The sequence below is a fragment of the Heliangelus exortis genome, chromosome 17 (assembly GCF_036169615.1).
Source record: "Heliangelus exortis chromosome 17, bHelExo1.hap1, whole genome shotgun sequence".
In the NCBI taxonomy this organism is placed as follows: Eukaryota; Metazoa; Chordata; class Aves; order Apodiformes; family Trochilidae; genus Heliangelus; species Heliangelus exortis.
This window is the reverse complement of record NC_092438.1, coordinates 5519533-5536603: the sequence shown is the minus strand read 5'-3', so window position 1 is coordinate 5536603 and position 17071 is coordinate 5519533. Positions and strand designations below refer to the sequence as shown.

Here is a 17071-nt window from a genome sequence, read left to right as displayed (position 1 = left end):
TACAGCCTAGTCTACCTGATTTTTCTATAAGATTATTTTGATTTTGTATGACTAAACCAAACAAACACCTAACAGTGATATCACTTGGAGCATGAAAATCACCAAAACGTCCTTGAAGCTTCTTTGAGGCCACTTTCCCAGAAGGAAATGTCCCTCTCCTGTCTCCAGCCCAGGTGAAGTAAATCAGCACTAGAGGAGATTCTCTTTTGCCATATTGGACATCAGTTGAAAATCAGCCTGGCTAAACTATATAAACCAACCTTATTTTCTGTGAATGTTATTGAACAAAGCAGGTGAGGACATCTCAGTGGGGGAAAACATCAGCTCTCCTGGAGCTCTCATCAGGAAAATAGCTTACCTCAGCTCTTCAGGGCTTCATCACTTGCCAGGGGGATGCTTTTTCCCCTTTGGTGTTTATACAGAGCTCATCCAGTGCAGATGTAATATCTTCATGTGCAGTATTCAAATAAATTATATCTGAAAATGAAAACATGATTATTGCAGGGAAATTCACAACATTTGCAAAGATATTTGAATTCTGGTTGAAAGCTGTCTCTTCTTAAATACTTCCACCTCTTTTTCCTATAGCATATCATCGTTTCCTTTACATTATTCAAAAATCTGTAGTTTAATTTCTCTAGATACAAATAGCCACTCAGCATACTAGACAGTGCAGTCAGATGAGATGCTGACTTTATTTGAAATACTGGCATATTCAGTATGAAAAATCTATATTTTTCAGCTATCATTTAGTAAATAAGTGTTAAGCAGAAAAGAAATGGAATGCAGACCAGATCCATTTCTACCTAAAATGGCCTTTTGTCTGGAGCTCAGATCAGCAAGTCCCACACAGGTGAAATGTGTAGAGGTGACACCACCAGCTCTGACCCAGGAAACAACTTCCACCTCCTCCTGCTGAGCAGTCTGAGCAGGGACTCTGGTAAAGCAGAGCAGAATTTAGCTCTGGATAGACTTTACGAAGCAATTTTACTCTAACTATTTCATATTGAAAAGCCTTATTACCATTTACCATGTGATGCCTGTCTATCAGTTCAGTAGTATTAGAAGGCTTTATTGTAGATCAGAATAATAAATACAGCAAAAACATGAAAAAATGACACAGTCATATCCAGATTGAGACCAGACTATTGCCCCCAGTTGAGAGTATGTGCCAATATTTTATGAACCATCATTACAAAACACAACTGAAGCAAGCTGGAAGAAAGCAGCAACCTGATTCTGGTGTTTAAGAAAGCCCTGGGAAAGGAAAAGAAGAGAAGAGGAGAGCTGGTAAGCTGAATCAGCATGTGGGCTGTGGCTGGAACAAAAGGATTCTTCAGTTCATGCCAAAAATACTCATCAGTACTGCTGCTTTTTTAAGCTTAACATTCGTAGGTGACTTTTTTCGTTTCTGAACAGTCTTGTGGGAAGCCTCATGGATTTAAGTCTGGGTGGCTGTCAGAGCCCTCATTTTCTGCTCACTTCAAGGGTTTACCTGGAAAATGATCTCGCTCAGGCAATGTGGTGCCCTCTGAGGCTCTGCCCTGCTGCAGGACCATCCTGGGGCTCCTCTCCAAGGGACTCCTGGCTTCTAAATACAGTCCAGACATTTCTCTTCCTCTCTCATGTCCTTTCTCAGCGCTGGCACCTCCTGAAAGACAGTTCAGTGAGATCAGCATGTACTGAAATCCCAGTTGCACAGGTAGCTTCCACCTAGGTAGGATATGACCACATGATGTAATGACTGAAATGACAAAAAAAATCCCAATGACCAAGGAATATATTTTCTTGTCACATAATTAGGCTGCAGGACTCATTATTTCAGGGAGACACTGAGTCCAGAAATTTAACAAGCTTCAGAAGGGTCAGGGCATATATATCACTAAAAGGGGAAAGTTAAAATCATCAGACCAAAAAAATGTAAAGGATTTCAGGTTTAAATGAATATTTAAGAATTAAGGACTAAAAAGAGGTTTTTCAGGGAGGCAAATAGGACACCTACCTACCTCAGAAACCTCAGCAGGATGACTGACCTCAGAGCTGAAGAAATGGGGGGTCTGATATCCAAACTGTGCTGCTGTCCTTCACAAGCTTTATGTTTCACTAATAGAGAAGTGTCTGTTATCAGTAAACCAAGTAAAAAACAAGCAAAATGCAGGAAGTCAACATGTAAAACTAATTATTTGAAGGTATAGATAGGAAAGTGTGCATGCCTAAGTTCTCACAGAAGGAGGATTGTACCCATGCTACCTATGGCCTTGGCTGGCTGTGTAGCAGGGGAAGCAGCCCCTGCAAAACCTCTTCTACCATTATGTGGTAATGACCTGGGCAATATTTGTGCAGTTGTCAATGTCGTGCACAGCCCAATTTCTTTGTGCCTTCAGTAAGCCTCACATCATTGGCACACATCAAATTCCTGCCATCCGTCAGCACTGCTCACTCCTTGTAAACATCAGGAGGGTTCTTTGTGTAAATCACTTGCATGATTCTCCTCCCAGGTTAAACGTACAGGTGACTCCCTGCCACGTTTGTGTTTCTCTGAACTGTGGTAAGCAGACCTTATTCATAAAGCTGAAGCTAAGCCCACTTCTTTCAGCACTTCAAAGAACATCATAACAATCTTTTAGAACTTGAGCATGTTTGATATCTTGCTAATCCTAAAGTAAATAGATCTAAGGAAGCAACAAGCTGAACCATGAAAAAAATGCCTTATGTACACTTGCAAAAAAATCAAGGTGTCCTTTCATTCTTGAGCTAGAAAAGAAGTTTTTGCATCTGAGCAAAGTAGCAATAACAATAAAACAATAATTTTTGCCTCAAAATGTATTTGTTTAAAAAGAAATTAAACCACCTTTTTAGTTAAGTAACACTGTTCTCTGGAAACAGGCAAAATCTTTGTTGTAAAAATGGCATTTACGTGAAATGATTCCTCATTTAGGAGCATTTAGTTACCTCAAGAATATGAAACATAAAAATTAATATACCCACACAGAAAAGTTGAGAGAAAATAATGTCTTTTACTCCATGGATTTGCTGATTATAGGTCAGCCGCAAATTAGATTGGGCTCTAATTCTTCCCCAGCGTGAAAAGGATTCAATCAGTTACACCATGAGATGATATTAATGCAATCATGGCTTAAAAGAAACCAGCCCTAAAGGGAGATGCCAAAATGAATTCTTCACGTTAGTAACAAAGGAAGCCAGAAGACTCCTTCACAACGAGTCACGTCTACACTAAAGACAAGGCTGACATTTCATAAGCTTCCAAATAAGTATGCTGTAAATATTACAGTTTCTGTTTGTATATCTAATACTTGCTAAAGGCTCCAAAGTCATTCAGAACATCACTAAAGGAATATATTAGATTTGGTATGACAGCAAGTTACAAATATAAACTGAGAAAGTATAAATCAGGAAATTGTTTCATAATATATTCACCACTCAGACATCTAGGTACTTTTCCACCTTAATTAAGTGGCAACAAATTGTACAAGGCTTAAGGAACCATTTAAGTTTTCCTAATAAAAGCATAAAATTAATCTATGAAACACATTACTGCATAGAAAATTAGTGAGCTTTTCAGAAGAAAACACAGGAAGGATCTTAAAAATAAAACTACCACAATGCAGGTTTTCTGTACCTCATTCTCCCCTGGAAAACGTGGGGTTTTTTGAACCCAGTCCCAGTTCCAAATGTGCAAGAGGGTAGCACACCTCCCCCAGCAACCCCAGTTCTCAGGCTGGTACCAATGCTCCAGAGTTTTTCTACTGCAGCGATTTCCAAATTCATCAATTCACCAAGGCTGTCATGAAACTATTACAGAAATCACAGACAGCTGGGGGAGAAGAGGCCTGTGAGGGCTGTGGAGAGAACAAATTTCAATCCTCCTGTCCCCAGGCAGACCTGGGCTCCCTGAGATCCAGAAACCATCCTTGGAAATGACAGGGACACGTGCTTGCATTGGCCCATTAGTGCAATACTGTATCAGGTTTTGAAACTGCAAGATCATGATTTATAGGCAAGGTGGTTTAGGTCAAAGCAGTGGTTTCTGAAGTGTATTTGTAGTCATTTATTTTACTCCTGCTTCTCAGTTCCATTGAGCTGGGCTCAAAGCATTAATGGAGCGGGATTTATACAATCAAAAGATATGAAAAATCACATTAATAAAACTGTCTGCTCCTCATTTACTCTTTAATAATAAGAGGAACAATGTATTGTTGCATGGTAATAAAGCAGACCTTACGATGGTGTTTTCCAGGTGTTCATTTAGGGTGCCATGAACAAACTTTGAGCAGCTGCCTGATAATGTCATGTTATGTGATCTCAGGGGTGCAGGGCCTCCTGCTCCAAGTCACCATTTCAGAAGAGAAAGGTATTTGCAGCTTATCCTTATTTTATTATGAAATTGCTTATGGCTAAATTACAAAAGTAATGAATTGGTTATAAGCCTGGTCATAGAGCCTTTGAAACTAATGGCAAGGTTTTTGCTGACTTTCACTGAAAATACACCAGGTTTTGAGATGCCATTTTATGATCCGCAGAGCACAGGTTAAAAATATCTATGAAAGGATTACAAAGTATTTGTGTTTAATTTTAAAATGTGTGGAAAATCACCTTAACACAAAGATTCAGCAAAATGTATATGTACTACCTGGAGGTTAAAAAAAATCAAGATTACCTTGCACTTAGACTAAGGCCCCATACAGTCACAAATTTCTCCACTGTGCAAAGGTTACAATTCTTCTGTCCATTCCTTGTTTATTCAGGATTTGAAACAGATACTTGACAGTATTTTTTCCCATTCATGACTCAATCCTGTCCATACACAAAAATATACATACATGGGATTTAAAACATTTATTAGCTATGCTAAAAAAACACCAGCATCAAAGAAGTATATATTTATAAAATTATACATTTTATAATTATATAAATTATAAAATTATAAAAACATATTAATACTTCTTAAGAATAGAGTCTGACCCTGTCACTTCTGAAAGAAAGTCTGAAAGTTCTGAAACCCCTTTTGGCTTCATTAATTCCAGACACCTGTCCTTTTGTGTTCAGTACTAATTCTTCTGTGACAGGATGGGTCTCCATTTGGGGAAGCTAAATGTGATATATATTTGTTAATTACTTCTTTGAAATAAAATATGATTTCTTTTCCATTTAAATTTATAGAAATTTAAAATGGCAAAGCTTCTGACTTGCTTTGCCTGCTGAATCGTTGGAAGAGATTAGAGCATAAATATATATGACATCCACATTATTACCAAATACATTCATTAGCAGCAATGCTATGACAGTGAATATCAAATGAATTAATAGTGACAGGGCAAGAAATTAAAGTGTTTATGCATTTCTTCCTCATAGCTTAAAAACTTAAGACTTATTCCTGACCTTTGGTGTAAAGTTTGATGATCACTAGTAAATCAAAGATGTATTGTTATCATTCAGTGCCACAACTGAGACCTTTTCACCCCGGAGATGTAACAGATAATTTTCTAAGGATTTCTTTCTCAATTTACAGTAATTATCATCCATACTTCATGAACAATTAACATCAGTAGGGAATAAGCTCATTTCCATTCAGGACATTTCTAAGTTTATTCTTGCCAGCTCTTTGTTGATGAGTTTCTATGATGTAAGTTGTCTGTTTAGAAACTCACCACTGTCTTCTTGTTCTCGGGCAAGAGTCTGCTGCCACCCAGGCTCTTTGGGTCCTCAGCGGGCTCCAGTGGTCTGAAGACACACAAAGGAGAGATTTACAGGGGAAATGGGGATCAGTTTCCAGCCTTTATACATTTTGTGTAGTTAAACTTGCAGAGGAAAAGACACTGTGTATACCAGTCAGGATGCATGCTTGGTCCTTTTCATTTTGTCAGTTGAATTTACTGTCTCGCCTTGGGTCAGTAAAGAATTATTTTCCCAGAAGAGCAGTTCTCAGCCTTTTTCTGATAGAAAATTCTGAAGCAGAGGTGCTCACCTCTATTCAACAACTCTGATTTCTGAAAACTGGCTTGCTTCACTTCATTAGCTGCCACGTACCATGAAAGAAGTCCACAGACTGACTAAAAAGGCAGAGCTCAGTCTGATTAAGATTCCCAGTTCTGCACACAAAAAACCAGCCTACAAATCTTAGCTAGTGATAACCATGAGACCAACAGTGAAATATTTAGCTGTGAGAATCACTTTAGGTCAGATGTACCCTAATAAGAGGGGAGAAACCGTGCCATTTCTTCCACATTGGGTCAAGGCAACAGTTCTATAACAAACCTGCAAGTGCAAAATCCCATCCAATTTATTCTTGTAAAACAACAAAAGCAATCTTCAGAGTAATATCCACCTTAGTCATTTTGCTGTCAGGTCTCTAGTAAAAGGCGACTTCCAAAAGGTGACTTATAAAAGGGGAATCATGGCCATGTGTTCTCATGCCATCCCATCATGCTGGAGGGGAATCCAACCCCATCTGTGCCCTGGGAACTCAGTAAAGTGGTAAAATCCCAGGCACAGTGTGTGGAGGGTGTGCGGGAAGGGGAATCTCCCTGCCTCTCCCCTAGGCTGTTTCGACCCTTACCCACCTCTGCTGTTCAGGCATTTGGACTCTATAATTAGCAGGAGTTAAACAGCACCATGATCTGAGTGCCAACACCAGCTCTGTGAGCAGTTAAGGCACACAGCAGCACCAGCAAAACAAATGCTGTTGCCCTGCCTGCAAATGGCAGCAATGCAACAAATGGTCCTGTGGCTCAAGCCCCTGACAACTCCTACAAACCAGAGCACTCACAGGAAGCAGGGGATGCTGTGGAAACACAGCAAGTTTTTATGGCTACATAATGCCCAGTTCACTGGAGCCCTGCCTTCTCAATAGAAATTAGCTATGAAAGAACCCATCTACTAAGTGTAAGAAAACCACAAATTTTCATGTTAGTTATCTGATTTTTATCTTTCTTTATATAAATGTTTGTAACTGCACAGAACTTCAAGCCTGTGTGTGATGGGCTGTGAGTCTCCATGCTGCTACAGGTCAGTTTCTTGGTCACCACGGTGTCTTTGGGAAGCTTCTGGGCACAACAGCTTTGCCTCTCCAACACACTTGGGTGGGGTGGAAGGTGAATACAGGGGACAACAGAACTTCTGAAACAAGGGCACTTCTCTCCTCAGAGGAGAGAATTTTGCAAGCTCCAAAAGATTTTGAGTTCAGTTCAAATTTTATGCGTCTTTTGATTCAGTTTTCCCTTTTTCCCTTGCTAGCTGTCTTGGCCCAAGGAATAAAATGATAAGTGTTCAGTGACCTTATTCATCCAACCTGTGTTTTAATTCCTGCCCTAGGAGGACTGTATATATAACCAGCCAGTAGGTGATCTGCAGAAGTCCCCTGTAAATATTTAAAAGTATTTGCCGAGGCCAGGCCAGACTTCCTAGGGTGGTTTTGCTCTAATGTTTTTCTATGGCTCTCTTGGCATCAGATAAAATGTCAGCTCATGAGCACTAACAAGAGCCTTTCCCTTGAGATTTATTTTTTTCTCCTCACAGATTTGATCTAAAAAATTCCAGCACTCAATAGAAAATTTCTCACAGGGAATTTTTCTGCGATAGCAACAAATTCTTACAATACCTCTCTAGCAGAGTGCCCGTAGCGAGGAGCTGCTGCAGCCTCCCAGCAGCGCTGCCAGGATTTGAAGAGCAGCTGCGGTTTCTCCCCCAGATTTCGCGCTGCTGAGCGGTGCCTGACGATGGCAGAGTTGCTCAGCTCCAGGCCGGCTGTGAAGCATCCCTTCCAGAGCTGCCTACACTGAACTGGTAACACTGATGCCATTTGAGCTCGCTCTCTGTTACAGCAGTCTCTCTAATCCACAGCGGTATTAAATACACTGGGCAACGAAAAAAAAAAAAAAAAAAAAAAAAAAAAAAAAAAAAAAAGAAAAAAAAAAAGAAAAAAAAAAGAGAGAGAGAGAGAGAGAGAGAGAGAGAGAGAGAGAAAGAAAATTAAAAAGTCCTTCATTGTCATTTCAGTAGACCAAGGTCACGGTGGGGCCAGATGCTGGTTACAGCTCAGCTCAAGGGAGCAAAGGTCTCTGGAGGGCTGATTGCAGCAGTCCAGCCTGCTCTAATCTCCATGGGCTGCTCACAAAAGGCAAAACTGCCAAGGAACACATCCAGCATCAGGCACTGGAGGGAAGGGGAAGGAAGATTTTTAAAAAAACATGGAAGCACTGAAATAACAAAATATAACCAGTAAAGAGAAAGGTGTGTACAAAAGATGCAAGAGGAATGTCCTGCAGCATTTCAAAGGTGTCAAACAGGATCTTGGTGCCAAGTGCAGGAAGTGGCTAGAGAAAACACTGGTTTCTGTTGCTAGAATCAATTAGGATTTGGGACAATCAGCATTTCTGTATAGCATCCCTTAAAGTTTTGGATCCTTACCTATTGAAAATAAATATATAGAGCTATCTGTGACCGCAGCTTCAGTTCTGAGGTAAGCTACTGCCCTAGCAATGTGGTGTTCTCTTGAAATGCTATTGAATCTGCACCTGTGCTCTCTTTGCCAGGCTGTGTAGTTGGCTTTCCAGCTTCCACAGATGCTAAAGAGTGAATAAGCAGAGTTTTTCAAATCTCCCTTCAAACTGACACCACTGCTCACAATTACCACAAACCCCCTCACACACACTCACACTCCTCCAGCACAGACACTGGGCTTCAGATTGGGCTCCTGATTACTTATGCTTGGCTTCCAGGTTGGAAACTCTCCCGGTATTCCCAACACTGGGTTGCAAATGCTGCAAATATTTTTTTCTCCTTTTAAAAGGCATTTAACTCCAACAATATACATTGCATTCATGAATGACTGGAAATGAATTTATAGAATATGTTTCTCTGTCAGAAATGTAATTGGCAGTGCAACCCCTCAACCTTTCAAAATCAGTTGGCTGAAGCAGTAGCCAGCTATACAAGCAAAAAAGCACAAGAGGATGAAACCAAATATGCAGCTCAAACAGAAGAGTTGTTGAACCCTCAGGCATTTTGATACACAGATGATTCAGCAAAAAAGATACACATTCAAATGACGGATGTCACTGACAGAGAAAACCAGGCAACTTAATCAATACAGTGTGCAGCCTGTCCTGGTACAGGGAAAGCAGCAGCTTAACAAGCCAAAAAAAGAATGAACTGGAAAGAAAAAGAATCATTGAAAAGAAATAATGAAATCATAGTGTGTGAGCTTGAACATTTTTGCCCTGCAGAACCTCACTAGAAGTGCTCAAAGGTGGCACTGTAAAAATGGTCCATGGAAAATATTCTTGAGCTGCCAGTTCTCAAGGAAAAGCCCTGCTGCTTTTGCTGGGACCTTGAAGACCCAGTGGGTGCCATGTCTGGGAAAGATAGCTCAGGGTGACAGGCCATGGTCTCATACTTTCTTGGGAGTTACCTTTGCAGGGTGTCACTAGAGGAGCTCAGCAAACAGAAGCATTTTTTATTTCTCAATCATACAATTTATAGCAAGGGGGATATTTAATTCAAGATTGCAAGTTTAATATTTTCACATAGATGCAAGGGGCTTTATTATAGCACACAGACGTATTCTCTGTGAGCTATGCAGAAATGGATTTGAGTCACAAAAATATTTTTTTCTTCATGGTATGTGTTAAAAAATAGTATGCAGCACAGAAATTGCTGAAGAAATTCATGTTCTAATCACATCCTCCTCTCAAAAGATTCTGTACTTCTCAGGTGCTGTAAAGGTTGGGCTGTCCCAGTTGCACAGTGGTATTTCTTGTCCTAGCCTGGATATTGGATGCTTCGTCAGGAGCACAGGGCTTGCTTGGGAGGTGCAAAGTTTGGCAGTACCATGTCCTTGAGGTTTGAACACAGACAGAAGCTGCTATTCCATCACCTTCCTGCCAGCAGAGAAATCTGCTCAGAGAAACCTTCTCACAAACCTTCACAGAAAGTAAACAGGAAAGGCTGGGAGAGCAGCTGATTGAAGGACACACCAGTCCCCATTAAAATATTTGTTAATTGCAAATATATTGCCCCAGTGTGCTGCCAGCTCCAGCTCTGACTCACATGAAATGTCAGTTGGCTCCAGATTGAATTTTCTGGTGAATAACCTCATCACTTGCCTACTAAATCTGCCCAGGAGAGAGGAAACTGCAGTAATGACCAATGTGGATTGCTGCTTTCTGGTCCTTATTTCTTCTCCATTTCCACGTCCTACCATGGTAGTTCTGATCTGCTTAACACAGCTGCAATGCTGAGTATGACCTGAAAACCTAACACTGAACTAATCTTAAGATTTTGTTTGAAATTAAGGAAATTTACAGTAAGAGAAGAGCCTTGCTGAATTTTACCATTAAATTTCAAGACTTATCAAAGCAAAGATCATGTGCAAGATTTTGCCATTTGCTGCAAGTTTTCTAATCTGCACAACATTGCCATGAATGAGCAGGCTGGGCATTGCCTGTGAACAGATAGATCTTTCCTAGAAAAGGCAAAGCAAAGTTAATAACTTGAACATGCCAGACAGAACTGCTTCCATGAGAACGTTCACAAATGTTCACTCATGAGTTAAACTCTCAGGTCTTGCTAAAAAATCACAGTGTGAAAATAGAATGAACACTGGCTTCTGATGCTTGCATTTGGGTTGCTGTGTTTCCAAGGATAAAGGAATATAAATTCCCACCTGCTGACTGAAACTGTTCCTCTTACTGATCTTGGATTAGTCATTAGTCAAACTAGAGAGAAATTTATTAAAAAATAAGGGGGAAATAAATGTTGGAAGCAAACCAACAGAGAAACAAAGCTACCTTTTCAGTAACAAGGAACTTGCAATTATTGCTCAAATCAGATTCATATTTGAAACTGTGGTTCTAAGCCAATAAAATGTGCAATTTCAGGCAATTTATTATATAAATAATCCTCATTTTTAAGGGGATTTAAGTTTTGGTGCTTTGAGCTGGTGATATTATAATGGGAAAGAGGTAAAACTACCCGGCTGCTATCATTTAGCAATATGCATTTATTTGACTTTAAGTTATAAAGACTGTGTTTTCCATAGTACTTATCTAACCACCCTCTTATTTTTTCTGTGTCTCTGAATGTAAGGTGAGTGCTTGCCTTCAGCAGGACACAAATGTGATTTCAAAAGAGCTGATTAATATTAATATTGCACAGTACTACATACTGCTTCTATTTTGCATAAATTACATTGGAGAACCAGTTAATGTGTAATTTATGCAGATATCTGCATCCTTTCTGAATATGGGTTTACAAATTCTCCTGTTTTTAATCTTCAAACCGTTGAAACTGTTCATTAAATACATTGTCTATACACCTTTTTCAACAGTTTTGTCAGGGAGTGTGAATTATGCATAAAGCCCACAGTGAGACAGATGCATAAAGCTGCAGTTTAGCTGGGTAGACATAAACATTCAGCAAACTTTGCTTAATTAGTCACTAAATCAGCCTTCATGCCTTTGTTGACTGACTGATGTTTTTAAAGTAATACTGACCCTTCTTAAAATGCCTGCCCTTGTTATTTGTTTTTTTAATAGCTATTTGATGGCATAATCTGGTGCTTAAATATCCACTGTTGTAATTCAGTGCTAACAGCAATGCTGAGATGTCAGAACTATTAAACTGGATACAGAGCTGTCAAATCCAAGACAGCAAAGTACTCACCTGTGACATGTAACATACGGCAGGAACCTGAGTAAATCATTGACGGAGTGAAGAAAAAATAGAATCTGTGTTCATTAAAAAGGTGTAATCTGACATGCAAACATGGATAATCTTGAAATCCACTTGACAGTCTGTGATTTGAGTCAACAGATTATACAATCAGAGGCATGCAGTACAGTGTTTTCAAAAAAATTACAGCATAACTCTTAATGCTGAACTCCGTGTGTAAACAAGCTGTGGGTTTTTTTCATGTATACTGTGTAAAGAGTTTCTTACAATACTATAGCAGATTATGCTTCAGGCATTTAAAGAGTCACATGTATTTATCCAATTATGGCTTTTTGCTGCCCATCTCAAAGTTAAGCAATTTTGATATGCAGTGCTTAAAATGACTGTGTTTATTAGATACTTTACTGAAGAAGCAGTTGCTCTGCTCTGAATTACAAATAATTCATAAGGAGCAGCATCATATTTCTCAGTCCATAATATGTGCACTTTTTTTATCTCCTATAGTCATCTCTCAGGGTTAGAAAGGCTCTTTAAGGCACCAGGCAAACAACTCGGCCTCTTAAACTATGTCATCCCCCTTACCATGCATTCAGTGAGGGAAGGGGTCCCAGTGCCATCATCATCATCATCAGTGTCATCATCAGTTTGAGAAAGTCCCTGACTATCACCTAACCTGGCTCAAGAAAACGAGGAGCTGTTTCAGCTATTGATTCAGATACTTTTAAGAAGACATGATTTAGAATTTCCTTATCTGACATTTAATTTTACCATTATATTTTAAGACTCATCAAAGCAGTACATGTTATTCAAGAGTTATGTAGTTAGATACACAGAATAAAAGGCAAAGAAGGATTTGCTTTTAAGGAAATCTGATTATATAGTTTCTTGCCAAGAAGAATCACAAGAACAACTTTGGAGCAGCTGCTTGTTGCAGCTGAGACTCCCAGTCCTAGCTAGAGCCTTTTCCCTGCTCTTCCTTTACTCTCTGCTGACTGAGCAGACCTGGACGTGTGGCAAACCCTGTTGGTCAACAGTCAGTGGATGTCTTCACCTGATTAATGCAGCAAATCTGTTTTGGTACCTTGGTTCTGTGCTCTAGATGCAGTCCAGTCACACGGTACTCATCCTGCCTCGCAGTGAATGACGCAAGATGGATAAAGACTCACACAGCACATGGCTCCCCACTAGAGAAGAGGAAAGATGTTTCACTACCATTTCATCCAATAGCAATTGGACCCACTCCAAAAAAAAATTAATCGTTTAATTGGAGACTTTCCAGCATGAGAAGGAAATGTTCTGCCTCCCACCATGCACTTCTTAACAAACAGATTAGAAATGGGACCTAACTGAATTAGCCTTCCTGGAGACAATTTTGCACCTCCTTGGGCAAGACTGAAAGCAGTTGACCAAAGTAAGAATCTCTCACCTAGCAGTTACTGCAGGGTCCAACACCAAGACCCTCACTGGGAGATGGCAGCAAGAAGCCTTTGGTACCAGTGCTTGTGGTGAGGGAGGAAGGGAGCAGTGGTGCTGGGAGGGATGTGAGGGCAGCAGGGAGGGTTGCAGCCTCTCCCACTTGCCTTGCAATGGTTTGCATCTGTTAACAGGGAAGTTTATTTGCACTTACACTAAAGCCTTTACTGCTGTTCTGGGAGCATAAAAGTGTCTTAAAATGAGTAGTTAAAATTGTTCCACCAATTTAGAACCACTTTTGATTGTCAGAGTGGTATAAAAGGGTTTTAGTGTAAATAAAAGTGTGGTAGTAATCTGATCTCATATCTCTAGGAGGGCTGATTCTCTTCTCATTTTCATCAGATTTCTTTTCATATAACTCCATTAGTTTCAGTATTTATGTTTGCATGAGTGACAGTAGAATTATGCCCAGCATAATCACACATGAAGTGTAAAAATCCAACTTGACTATTTTCTATGTATTAGCCACAAATGCTAGGAGCCAAAGCAGAGTCTCAATGAAGCAGTCTTCCAATCTACTCTTGGTCTTTTTCTCCCCTCCATATCCAAGTTGGACGTGCCTCTGAGTTATAGAAGGAAATATGAGAGAGAGCCAAGGAAAAGTAGTTAGACAACCTGGCTTCTACTCAAATTTAGTGTTCAAATAAAACTAGATTTGAAGAGACTGCTTGGGAAATTGTATATTCTCTGCAGTGTTCTGCCTTGTTCAAAGCAAGAAGCAATAATGTCAGCACAGTCTAAAATCAGCTCGGTAAGGCCAGGAGCTGGAGCTGTTAAACCTTTAAATGATGAAAAACTCACAGGCAGCATTTTGCCTGTCTCTGGTTGCTATTGGCTGGGTAGAATTTTCATAATGTACATGATGTGGAAAGATCAGGAAAGGGCAAAGTTTTTGAGAACTTCCCTCCAAGCTCTGTTATCATCCGTGACAGCAAATGATGGAGTGCTTAGGGATAAGGGGAGTGGCCACAGTCATATTTTGCTATTGCCTGTGAGAATAAGTGGGGAACAGGAACCATGGTGTATCATCCAGGGTTGGGCTCTGACATGTTCTGCCTCTAGCGTAGTCCTGAGAATGGTCTGAACCACACTGTGTGAAGAGGTATCCAGCAGTCTGTGTGCCTAACACTGATCCCTAGCCTCAATAAGTGTGCCCTGTGCCCTGCTAAACAATAGATAAAAGAGATGAATCAGGGTGGGGTTAGGTAGGAAAGAGCCTGGCCAAGCAGAAGGCATAGAATTGGAAACTCTGGAAAATATTAAATGGCATTGGTGCACATGGGAGTCCAGCAAAACAAGAAATATTTCTGCAATGAGTGCAGCACCCCAGTGACTCACCTAATGGGAATGACTGAATCCTCATCCTCTCCACCTCTCTCAGCATTTAATTCCATCTCTCATTTATATTCCTCGTAAGTGCAAACACTGGACATCCTTGAAGTGTTACAAATTCCACAGTGCTTCTTAAATCAATCCATTAGGATATTGGCATTTTCCCTGCCAGGGCACTAAGAAGCAGCACTTGGCTCTCTTGGTGAAATCTGCCTTCTAACTGCCTTGCAGCACTTATTAATACAGCTACCTCACAATTTGTCATAATCTTTTTATAACAAAAAACAGCTATTTCTTTAATACTGGGATTTTAATTAAGCATTAATTTTCTCAGTAGGTCAGGTGGGAGGTTGAATGCAGAACATTCTATTTTGTTTCTCATAATTTTCATTTTGCATTCACTTTTCCCATTTTCATTATAGTAATCAAAACCTGGCAGGATTTCTAAAAGCAAACGTAATGAAAATTAGTCAATAAATAACATTTAATTACAGACTAGAAACATTCCAATAGTTATTTTATTGATTTTTTAAATAATTGAGAGTTAATCTATTCTCTAAAGTATGTAAATTGAAATTTAAATTAACCATTAAATGAATTTTAACAACCTTTTTTCTTTTTCTCTCTCAGACTCACCATCTTTATATATATACATATATATATATAAGAAGAGAAATGGGAAATATGCACTCCAGAAAAGTTAGAAAAGTACATCTGTATTTTGTGAGTCCTTCAAACTTCTCGGCATTTCATCTTTGATTTGTCTGTTCTTTCCAGCCAATATCTTCTCTTTTATTTTTAAGAGCAACAAAAATAGAATTACTCCTTAAAAACATCTAGCTGGTTTTAATGTTTTCAGGTTTTTTACTATTTACCAACTCTATTTCTGAAATCTGATGTGTCACAATCACTCTGCAATACCTCTGCTGGCAGACATTCTTTTCTCCAATACACTATTGGGTTGGGTTACCAGCACAGACAAAAATGTATGAAACCTGTGAAAGACTCAGAATGGTTTCATCAGTCTTTGAACCCAAATGTATGCAAAATGTCTGAATAGGCAGGGGAATAAAGGCTCATCCCCTGTTCAGATAAGAGATTTCAATTCTTGCTTTTAGAAAACATTGCATGAAGTAACTAGGTCAGAGCTGTGCTAAACCCACACTTGATTTATCTAACGTGTGTGCTGCATAACAGTTCTGTTTAGCAGTTTAGATTTGACCTGAATTAAACATGAAGCTCAAAAATATGATAGAACAATAATAAGATATCTGACTTACCACAAAGCCAAAGCTCCCATGCTAAATACATGGCTGTCTTGTCCTTACTGTTAGGTTCAACACAGCTTGTGGTACTCGTGTCCAGAGGTGATGCAGCAGCCGGAGTTCTTCCCCAGGTGAAGAGATCTGCAGCTGGAAACACCAGGCTGGGGCACACATCTCACTTGTGAACAGGAATGGTGTTTTCCACTCTCTGGAATTTCTGTGCCATAACATTTAAATCCAAAAGCATACTGAAAAGAAAGCAACAAGCCTCACTATTAGCTTTATATCCATAAAACTCCCATCTATTTTTGTCTCTCACAGTGCAGGAGGAACATTTCTGCACAGATCTTAACACTTGTGATCAGCCATACCACAGCTATGGGCTCGGGTGTGGTGTTGGCTATGTCCTTAGTGATTAGATAAAGCCACAGAGGTAAAAAGGAACAGCATGGAGTACATGCTCCCCATTTGGAGAACTGGAAAGCACTTGGGTAAACAAATGCAGGCATGTCCTGAGGGTGGCCAGCATGCAAGGGCTGTCCAGCCCCTAGGAGGTCACCCATGCCCTCCACTGGGAAGGGGTCCCCAAGCACATCATGAGCCATTGTCAGTGCAGTTACCCAGAGCCCACTCTCCTGCTGAAGAAATAACACTTGGACTTGTAATTTTTAAAAGTAACCATAAGGTGCTTGGTGAAGAATAATATCCCTTTCCTTGGACACAGTTGCAAAGAGGGGATTCGTGAGGCACACAGCTCTTACATAAAATTCTTGAGGTAGGTTCAAGCCAAAGGTGTAAAGTGAATGGCTATGAAAAGCCTCATCGCATGGAGCATTTCTGAATGTGAACTTGTACTTACAACACCCAGAAAAACTGCCAACTCTTTCCTGTCTGCAGTAACATGAGGCAACAAACCCTCAGTCATCAAACAACAGCAATAATGAAGAAATAATAACTATAAAGAATACATTTTCATTGAAGGGAGGTTGGGAAATCTTTAACAGCGTGGTGAGAGTGGTTGTCTATACATGGAAGTCGTCTGGAGAAAAAAGTGTCATTAATTATAAGACATTGTATGCTACCATGTTACATGTTTCCTGGGCTTAGTAGCTGCAATAGAACTTTTCTGCGCCTTGTAGATTGTGCTTTTCCATTAATTGTCTCTTTACAATGTGTTTGCTTCCCAACATTTCTCAATAACCTACTGCTCCTGGTCCCAAACTGCAAAAGGATCTGCAAATAAAATTCAACTTTTAAAAATTGTTACCTTTATGTGAGTGGATAAATGGGGTGGCTTTTCAGCTGTCAAA

The 17071-nt window shown here is 39.8% G+C and overlaps 3 long non-coding RNA genes across 5 annotated transcripts in view; 1 reads left to right on the top strand and 2 right to left on the bottom strand.

The window, feature by feature from the left end:
- Positions 1 to 8164, bottom strand: part of LOC139803933 (uncharacterized) — a 14531-nt gene extending 6367 nt beyond the window's left edge. The window contains exons 1-6 of one of the 2 annotated variants that reach the window (XR_011729213.1): positions 7619 to 8164; positions 5670 to 5742; positions 4679 to 4815; positions 2007 to 2103; positions 1496 to 1651; positions 261 to 477 (exon numbers count right to left, since the gene is read on the bottom strand). This is a non-coding gene — a long non-coding RNA (uncharacterized lncRNA). The remainder of the gene's footprint in view (positions 1 to 260; positions 478 to 1495; positions 1652 to 2006; positions 2104 to 4678; positions 4816 to 5669; positions 5743 to 7618) is intronic. The other variant, XR_011729212.1, reaches the window with a different exon arrangement.
- On the top strand, positions 4208 to 17071 carry LOC139803936 (uncharacterized). The gene is made up of 2 exons (XR_011729217.1): positions 4208 to 4372; positions 15127 to 17071. It is a non-coding gene; the product is annotated as an uncharacterized lncRNA (long non-coding RNA).
- The window catches only part of LOC139803934 (uncharacterized), a 112408-nt gene continuing 105718 nt past the window's right edge, over positions 10382 to 17071 (bottom strand). For both annotated transcript variants that reach the window (XR_011729215.1, XR_011729214.1), the window contains 3 exons: positions 15825 to 16009; positions 12773 to 12875; positions 10382 to 12364 (listed from right to left, as the gene is read on the bottom strand). This is a non-coding gene — a long non-coding RNA (uncharacterized lncRNA). The remainder of the gene's footprint in view (positions 12365 to 12772; positions 12876 to 15824; positions 16010 to 17071) is intronic.